Source organism: Lissotriton helveticus, chromosome 2_1, assembly GCF_964261635.1.
Source record: "Lissotriton helveticus chromosome 2_1, aLisHel1.1, whole genome shotgun sequence".
In the NCBI taxonomy this organism is placed as follows: domain Eukaryota; kingdom Metazoa; phylum Chordata; class Amphibia; order Caudata; family Salamandridae; genus Lissotriton; species Lissotriton helveticus.
Window position 1 is genome coordinate 1,376,802,800 of NC_136059.1, and position 10,507 is coordinate 1,376,813,306.

The following is a 10,507-nucleotide window of genomic DNA, read 5'->3' on the forward strand; positions in this document are numbered from 1 at the left end:
ATTAAAAGTTATATTAGGGTGAGAGAAGATCTGCCACTCTTCCACAAGGATGATGTCATCAGTGATGTCATCAGTGATGTCATTTGAGATGTCATCAGTGATGTCATGAGTGATGTCACTGACCATGTCATGAGAGATGTAATATGTGATGTCATCAGCAGTGCATTGCGGGCGCGCGAGTTATAGTTAGCTGAACTAACACTATAACGGGGGAATTTCAATGGTTTTATATGAGTGAAATGTCCAGCTAACTATAACATGTGTCCAACGTACGTTTTTTTCAGTGAATTTAAAAGGTTTTTTAAATTCTAATTCCTAACTATAACGTGTGTAAATCCTACGTTTTTTTCAGTGAATTTCAAAGGTTTTTTAAATGCTAATTCCTAACTATAACGTGGCTGTAACCTATGGTTTTTTCAGTGAATTTCAATGGTTTTGTAAATGAAATTTTTTTAATGTAATAATTGTTATATTTTTTATACTGATTTACTATATTATTATAATTTTTTTTATATATATTATTTTTTAAATTACATTACATATTTTTAATATAAATTGATAAAAAATGTTTGCAGCCCCCTGACGCGTTTGCAGAGGGGGAACTAATTCCCCTTGCCTACTGGGGGTCCCTGGGGGCCAACTAGCCCACCAGGAACCTCCAGTATGCGGCAGGGGACTGCATTGCAGAGAGGTGTAATGAAGCCATGCCCCTTTTTACACCTCTCTGCAACGCAGCCCCCGTGCATGTTTGAAGAGGGGGAACTAATTCCCCTTGCATACTGGGGGCCCCTAGGGGCCAACTAGCCCACCTGGAACCTCCAGTATGCGCCAGCGGGCTGCATTGCAGAGGTGTAATGAGGCTATGCCCTTGTTACACCTCTCTGCAACGCAGCCCCCTGCCGCGTTTGCAGAGGGGGAACTAATTCCCCTTGCATACAGGGGGTCCCTGGGGGCCAACAGGCCCACCAGGAGCCTCCAGTATGCGCCAGGGGGCTGCATTGCAGCGAGGTGTAATGAGGCCACACCCTTTTTTAGACCTCTGTGCAACGCAGCCCCCGTGCATGTTTGAAGAGGGGGAACTAATTCCCCTTGCATACTAGGGGTCCCTGGGGGCCAACTAGCCCACCTGGAACCTCCAGTATGCGCCAGGGGGCTGCATTGCAGAGAGGTGTAATGAGGCTATGCCCCTTTTTACACCTCTCTGGAACGCAGGCCACTGGCGCGTTTGCAGAGGGGGGACTAATTCCCCTTGCATACTGAGGGTCCCTGGGTCATATCTGCCCAAACGCCGATATTCCGAATGATTAAAAATGACTTTTCTTGAGAAACATTTGGATTTGGATTATCATGTCCTATTCTTTGGAAGTTTTGAAAGACTGACTTTGAGGATGCTATAAATTACTCAAGTCTGCCCGAATTGTGTGGGTAAAATTGATACCTACTCACTTTGTATAAGAATGTACTTACGTCTCGTCTAACATTTGGAAGAAATATCTAGTTATATGACAACAGGATACCGACATAACTTGAAGGAAATAAGAACGCCCTGAAGAAGTTCTGTTGTACAGAACGAAACTTGTCGGCTGGCTGTGGTACATAAACTTAAGGAAAATAAAAACATTTGATTATACACCAAGATTCAGCGCTTCAATAAGGACTCTAAGTGATATGATTTGATTGGACTTATTGTGCAAGTGGTGCTGTGCCAAACTTTGGAATATTCTCCACTATTCTCTACTACTTACTCTCTACTACTCCACTACTCTCTAATACTCACTCTCTGCTACTCATTCTCTACTACTCTCCTACTCTCTACTACTCTCTCTACTACTCACTCCCTACTACTCACTATCTACTACTCTCTACTACTCACTCTCTACTACTCTCTACTACTCACTCTCTACTACTCTCTCTCTACTACTCACTCTTTACTACTCACTCTTTACTACGCACTCTCTACTACTCTCTACTACTCACTCTCTACTTCTCACTCTCTACTACTCTACTACTCACTCTCTACTACTCTCTCTCTACTACTCTCTACTACTCACTCTCTACTACTCACTCTACTACTCACTCTCTACTACTCACTCTCTACTACTCTCTCTCTACTACTCTCTACTGCTCACTATACTACTCACTCTCTACTACTCTCTACTATTCTCTCTCTGCTACTCACTCTCTACTACTCTCGACTACTCACTCTCTACTACTCACTCTACTACTCTCTACTACTCACTCTCTCACTCTCTACTGCTCTCTACTACTCACTCTACTACTTACTCTCTACTACTCTCTACCACTCACTCTCTACTACTCACTCTCTACTACTCTCTACTACTCACTCTACTATTCACTCTACTACTCTCTACTACTCACTCTCTACTCTCTATTACTCACTCTCTACTCTCTACCTCTCTACCTCTCTCTACTTCTCTCTCTACTAGTCTCTACCTCTCTACCTCTACCTCTCTACCTCTACCTCTCTACCTCTACACCTCTACCTCTCTACCTCTCTCTACATGCCCACATATACACATATATATATGCATATATATGCATATGCATATATATATATGTATGTGTATATATATATATATATACATACATATATAAACATATATAATCTGCATATCTATATAAATACAAATATAAATGCATGCATACATATACATATATGCATACATATGCATGTTATTTACATGAAAGTTTTAAAAACACTAATAAAAGCAAAGCTAAAAAGCCACCTCATTACAAACAGAATGGCTTTAACTTAAACGAGGGCGCGATCTATTGCATTTTCAATGCTTGTTTACTTTGGTTCCATCAAGAAGGCATTCAGATGTGTCATACATTTGCCATAAATTCTGAATGTTAGCACTCTAGTTGATCATTAGATCACTGTAGTAAAGCTGCTGCTCACCATGGAAGTCTGCTGCTGGTATTCAAAGGGCATGTTTCAGTCTGCATGTCAGAATTTGTTTAATGAAATAGAAGAGGATTTGAGAAGTCACTCAAAATGTGCCCTAATTTTTCTTTCTGCAGCACTAATCATACTTTCTATGTCAAAATATACCCCCTCATTTTGTTCCTTTTTAAATTAAATGTTTTAAGAGTTACCACTTTATTCCAATCAAGATGGCTTCAGGTGTGCCATACCTTTGTAATAAGTAGGACTGTTAGCGCTCTAGTTGTTCTTTAGAACACTCTGGGACATTCTGTCATTGGGCTGTACTTGGGCTACATCTGGTGATATTTGGGCTATATTTGGGCTCTTTTGTCTCTGCTGGCCATCTTGGGAGATTGCATGTCAGAATTTTTCAATGAAATTGAAGAGGATTTGAGAAGTCACTCAAAATGTGCCCTAATTTTTCTTTCTGCAGCACTAATCATACTTTCTATGGCAAAATATACCCCCTCATTTTGTTCCTTTTAAAATTAAATCCTTTAAGAGTTACCACTTTATTCCAATCAAGATGGCTTCAGGTGTGCCATACCTTTGTAATAAGTACGACTGTTAGCGCTCTAGTTGTTCTTTAGAACACTCTAGGAGGCTGCAGTAGAACACAAAGTAATCAACTGACAGTCTCTGTCCTTGTTGGAGGTACATGTTTTACTGAGAATGTCAGACTCCATTCTCACATGACTGAGAAAGATAATGTGAATTTACTGAAAATATGCTTTCAGTTTAGCTTATAGATCCCCTTCCAAACCACTGTGGGAAAAGCATGAGATAATAGTTTTCTTTCAAACATGATTCATGATATCCCAGCAGAAGGCTTTTTCACATGGTAAAATCACCTTAGAACACACCACAATTCCTAAAATGAGTATGGTACCATCAACAAATGATTTATAATGTAACTAAAGTCCTAAAACCCTCTATTAACTACAATGTTTTTTAATGAGGTGCTATCATGTATATTGGTCTTAAGATGGCTGCCAACACTTCTTGGATGAAGTGCTGACAGCCAATCAGATTTCACGATGAGATGTGTGTTTAGGCTCCGCCCAGATGTATATGTGTTTTTGAAGTTAATTTTCATAAAAACCACTTTAGCAATGTTCACCAAATATAGCAAAGGCACTTCTGCGTACCAGTCCCTACAATTTTGCCAAGTTTGGTGTAATTCCGTTCAGCGGTTCGGGCTGTAGACCTGTCAGAACGTCCTATGGAAATTAACATGGGGAAATCACGTTTTGGGACCCCCCTTTTTTCTCAGCCCCCACTTCACAAATCCCCCGAAACTTTCAGGGAAGGAGCGCAGCGGAACTGGCCAAAATTTTGGAAAATTACACGCAAATTCCTCAACTGGCGCCAAAGTTATTCCCAAGAGAATGTTGCGGATTTCCTATGGTAGCCAATCCTAACTATATATACCTACTGGCTATCGCCAGTAGGTAATATATATATATATATATACATATTTTTTTATTTTATTTTATATATATATATATATATATATATATATATATATATATATATTACCTACTGGCGGTCGCCAGTAGGTATATATAGTTAGGATTTTTTCTCTATGGGTTTTTTGGAAATTCTATGTCTAATAACTTTGGCGTTTGTCGACGGAATTGGCTGAAATTTTCAGGAAAATGGCACATTTTGTTTCTGAGCAGCCCCTGAAAATTGGGGGGGGTTTCGTCCAGGGGGGGTCGAGAAAAAAGGGGGGTCCCAAAACGTGTTTTTAACATTGAGTTTTCCATAGGGCGGTTGGCCTCACTTTTAGCCCGAACGGCTGAATGGATTTGCACGAAACTTGGCAAAATTGTAGGGACTGGTAGCCCGATGTGCCTTTTGTAGGTCTCAATATATGTGCTCCAGTGGATTTTGAGAAATTAACGTTTAAAAAAAGATATATATCTGTAACAGCGGACCGGGCAGCGTCCCAGGACGCGTACTTTTCGCGCAACGGAGCTTTGTGAAGCGAAGCTGATTGGTTCTCCGGCGTCTGTCAACATTCCAAACAGTCCGTAGCGGCCGCCATCTTGTCTCTCGGTAGGATCGAGAGACAAGAGGAGGCCAAAGCGAAGGGGCAAATGACCATAAGGGGGAATAGTAGATCCTCGCTGACCCCCTAGGTTTGATGTGGAGGTTTTAAAAGGGCCCCGCGGGGCAAAAAAAAATAATAATAATAATAATCGAACGGCTGAATGGATTTGCACGAAACTTGGCAAAATTGTAGGGACTGGTAGCCCGATGTGCCTTTGCTAGGTCTCAATATATGTGCTTCAGTGGATTTTGAGAAATTAACGTTCAAAAAAAGATATATATCTGTAACAGCGCACCGCTTCGCGTACTTTTCGCGTTACGGAGCTTTGCGAAGCGAAGCTGATTGGCTCTCCGGTGTCTGTAAACATTCCAAACAGTACGTAGCGGCCGCCATCTTGTCTCTCGGTAGGATCGAGAGACAAGAGGAGGCCAAAGCGAAGGGGCAAATGACCATAAGGGGGCATAGTAGATCCTCGCTGACCCCCTAGGTTTGATGTGGAGGTTTTAAAAGGGCCCCGCGGGGCAAAAAAAAAATATAATAATAATAATCGAACGGCTGAATGGATTTGCACGAAACTTGGTAAAATATTAGGGACTGGTAGCCCGATGTGCCTTTGCTAGGTCTCAATATATGTGCTTCAGTGCATTTTGAGAAATTAACGTTCAAAAACAAGATATATATCTGTAACAGCGCTCCGCTTCGCGGAGATAAAATTATATCTGTATTACCTAGCTGTTGCTAACACCAGTTAGCGACGGCTAGTAGGAGATAGCGACCATCTTGGGCCCCACATTGCATGTGAGTGATATTTATCACTAATGACATGCAAAGTGGGCATGCCAAGATGTTAGCGACTGGAAACAGTCGCTAACATCGCTATCTCCTATTATCAACTTTTGGAAATATTCGAGATAAGCGCGAATATCTCCAAAAGCTAGCACCTGCCCTGAGCAGTTCTTAGCCATGTTATCCAATGGGAGGTGGATAACATGGCTAAGAGCATTAGCTCGGTAATGCATGAATATCGCTGAGTTTTCAGCGATATTAATGCATTGCGGTCGTTTTTTATCGTATTTGCGATAAACCTTGATAATAGCAAGGTTTATGTGCGATAATTTCTGACGGTAAAAAAATCTTTGCAATGCATCGTTAGGGATAAATATCGCTTAACTTTGGTAATATGCCCCAACGTCTGTTAACGTTCGATTCGAAGGAAATCAGGAAGTGTTGAAAAACATTGTCTGCGCCATCTTGTCTTTTTTCAAATGCCACACTTTTGTCGTGCACGGCAGCCATTTTAGATGCCTTGACCAGACCCACTCTGTGCACGCTGTCGATCCTTAGCATGGCTCCCCACCCTCGCAAGCATCTCACCCAGGCAGTGGTCACCCCCGCTCTCTGTCTTATGCATGGGTAATAAACCTCCCCCCATCTGCGCTGCTCTTCCCTGAGAATCACACCCTGTGCCCGCCCGACACCTCCCTTTCGCCCTATTCACTACCGCACCCTCTGACACTCCTTTTCCTCTGTGTCCGATTGTCCAGGCCGGTCCTAGGCTATCAGCTAGCCCTGCAGATGTAGTTTATGGCCACAGCTGTAAAGAATCACCCCTCTTCAAAGGAGTTATAGTAGATTAAGGCCCACACTCGATGAGATCCGTCACAGCAGAAGCGTTGCTATTATCTGAAAACCATCCTGTATTGTGATTGGGGAGGGGACCGAGCGTGAAGCGGAAGATTCCAGGGATGACTCTTTGTACATCAAAGTTTTTACAATTATGTGTCACATTAAAAATATATAGCACTCCGACAAAGTAGTAAGATTATAAAACTTTAATAATTTATAAATATATACAAGAAAACAAAAATAGTAATAACATATAAACATTTTTAGGGAAAAACAACGAAGTAGCGGTCGGCTGTGCGAATAGTCCCAACGCAGCACAACGTCCAGATTTCCGGCGTGGGGCGTCGCGGGGGGTGGGTCATCAGTAGCAAACTGTTGTGCGAATAGTTCCAAGGCAGCAGAACGCGCCGAAATCTAGATGACACGAAAGTGATGTCTAGTAAGTTGCCACCCAGCAAATAACGCCGTGGGGCGTCGCGGGGGGTGGGTCATCAGTAGCAAACTGTTGTGCGAATAGTTCCAAGGCAGCAGAACGATGGCACCAAGGTGATGTCCAGTAAGTTGCCGCACTGGTTTTGGTATCCTACAATGCTGCTCCGAATAACGGCGTGGGGCGCCCCGGGGGAGGCGGTGTGAACGGGCCTCTCCAGGTGGAGTGTCATCTGTTGTAGTGGGGCGCCCCTTTACCGTTTCAGTTGCCATTCCGTCCGTTTTTGGTCCACTGTGTCAAAAGTCGCAATTCAGCTGAGTTGCGCCCACTCTTGCGGTGCAGCGATAGGCGGCTGTCACAGGACTCTCAAAATGGCGGCAGGCTCTTTCATTTTTGGGCCTGGTCCACTGAAATGGCCCTGGGACACCTTGGAAATCGGACGCTTGTCTGCTAGGTCTTGGACCCCATTCTCGAAAGCGTCCCCTCCGCATTGAGAATTCATCAAAAGTTTTGGGGGCCCCGACTCCTGCAGGCTTCTGGTGGGGAGCGGCTGCCATGATTGCTCGCGGAATGACCACGACGGAGCTACGAGATGGTGGTGCTCTCATGCTGACGCCAGCTTCAGTCTGAAACATCCAGAAACAAGGTGGGGCTTTCATCGTTTGGGAAAAAAAAAAGTTTTCATCCAATGAAAAGTGTTGTTTTTAGGTCATATGATCAAGCCTTCCATCATTAGGAAACCAAAAGTAAAATGAACCAATGAAAAGTTTTATAAACAAGTCACATGACCTGTTATGCGGCATAGGGTATAAAATGCGGAGAAAATACGTTGGCACGTGAGGCGGCGTCAGTAGCGGACCGATGTGCGAATAGGCCGAAGGCAACACAACGCGCCAAGATCCGGATGGCACCGAGGTGGTGTCCAGCAAGTTGCAGCACTGGTGTGGCCATCCTACAATGCTGAAAGTCGGCGTGGGGCGCCCCGTTGGCCTGTGAGTTTGCGTCAGTAGCGGACCGATGTGCGAATAGGCCGAAGGCAGCACAACGCGCCAAGATCCGGATGGCACCGAGGTGGTGTCTAGTAAGTTGCCGCACTGGTGTGGCCATCCTACAATGCTGAAAGTCGGCGTGGGGCGCCCCGTTGGCCTGTGAGATGGCGTCAGTAGCGGACCGATGTGCGAATGGGGCCAAAGGCAGCGCAACAATATATTCTGAATTGAAGACACCACAAGGCGCTGAGATGCCAAGTTCCAGATGGCACCGAGGTGGTGTCTAGCAAGTTGTGGCACTGGTGTGGCCATCCTACAATGCTGAAAGTCGGCGTGGGGCGCCCCGTTGGCCTGTGAGATGGCGTCAGTAGCGGACCGATGTGTGAATGGGGCCGAAGGCAGCGCAACAATATTTTCGGAATAGAAGACACCACTAGGCGCTGAGATGTCAAGATCCGGATGGCACCGAGGTGGTGTGTAGCAAGTTGCCGCACTGGTGTGGCCATCCTACAATGCTGAAAGTCGGCGTGGGGCGCCCCGTTGGCCTGTGAGTTTGCGTCAGTAGCGGACCGATGTGCGAATAGGCCGAAGGCAGCACAACGCGCCAAGATCCGGATGGCACCGAGGTGGTGTCTAGTAAGTTGTCGCACTTCTGTGGCCATCCTATAATGTTGAAAGTCGGCGTGGGGCGCCCCGTTGGCCTGTGAGATGGCGTCAGTAGCGGACCGATGTGCGAATGGGGCCAAAGGCAGCGCAAAAATATTTTCTGATTTGAAGACACCACAAGGCGCTGAGATGCCAAGATCCGGATGGCACCGAGGTGGTGTCTAGCAAGTTGTGGCACTGGTGTGGCCATCGTACAATGGTAAAAGTCGGCGTGGGGCGCCCTGTTGGCCTGTGAGATGGTGTCAGTAGCGGACTGATGTGCGAATGGGGCCAAAGGCAGCGCAACAATATTTTCTACAATATTTTCGGAGTAGAAGACACCACAAGGCGCTGAGATGCCAAGATCCGGATGGCACCGAGGTGATGTCTAAGTTGCGGACCGATGTGCGAATGGGGCCAAAGGCAGCGCAACAATATTTTCTGAAGAGAATACACCACAAGGCGCTGAGATGCCAAGATCCGGATGGCACCGAGGTGATGTCTAAGTTGCGGACCGATGTGCGAATGGGGCCAAAGGCAGCGTAACAATATTTTCTGTATGGAAGATACCACTAGGCGTTGAGATGCCAAGATTCGGATGGCACCGAGGTGATGTCTAGCAAGTTGTGCCACTGGTGTGGCCATCGTACAATGGTAAAAGTCGGCGTGGGGCGCCCTGTTGGCCTGTGAGATGGTGTCAGTAGCGGACTGATGTGCGAATGGGGCCAAAGGCAGCGTAACAAGATTTTCTGTATGGAAGATACCACTAGGCGTTGAGATGTCATGATTCGGATGGCACCGAGGTGATGTCCAGCAAGTAGCTGTACTGGTGTGGTCATCCTACAATGCTGAAACTCGGCGTGGGTCGCCCCATTAGCCTGTGAGATGGGGTCAGTAGCGGACCGATGTGCGAATAGGCCGAAGGCAGCACAACGCGCCAAGATCCGGATGTCACCGTGGTGGTTTCATAGTTGAGAGGCACTTCATCTGCAGTGGGGCGCCGAGATCCGGATGGCACCGAGGTGATGTCTAGCAAGTTGCTGTACTGGTGTGGTCATCCTACAATGCTGAAATGTAGTGGGGCGCCCCTTTACCGTTTCAGTTGCCATTCAGCTGAGTTTCGGCTGCTCTTGATGCTACAGCGACAGGCGGCTGCAAGAGGACTCTCAAAATGGCGGCCTGTTCTTTGGATTTGGGCCTGGTCCACTAAAATGGCCCTGGGACACCTTAGAACTCGGACGCTCGATTTTTTTTTTCCTTTCCTGTACATGCAAAAAAAGGTAAATGCCCGGTACGTTACACGCTTCATCTGCCACGATGAACTCTCCAGAGGAACCGAAAAAAAATATAGTTGTGGTAACTATACCATGCATCGTCATATGGAGAGGTGGCACCAATTAATTATAGTGCTGCATAAAAGAGAGATTTGGAGGAGAACCCCTGACCTGCTAGTACATTCATCAAAGAAGTGGCACTGAGAGCTTCAGAGGCAAGGGAAACGGTCCCAAATATTTAGAAGAACTTTGGAAAGATTAAAATGACATGTTTAGATTGTGGCAAATTAATTTCATGTGGACAGATGAGTGTTACTCTAATAAATACAGCATATGAACGTCATCATAGTCGATGGTTGGTAGAGACATTTTGACTATATCCTGGACCTGCCCGTCCTCGCCCAAAATGGCGCCGGAATAAATGGGACTCGTAACTCCTTGTTGTGTACTGGTTGCAGAACCTTGAAATCACGAGATACGTATGCAGTTTTGAAGCACATGGCGGGCGGGGACGAGAATTGATTGAATATTTCGACA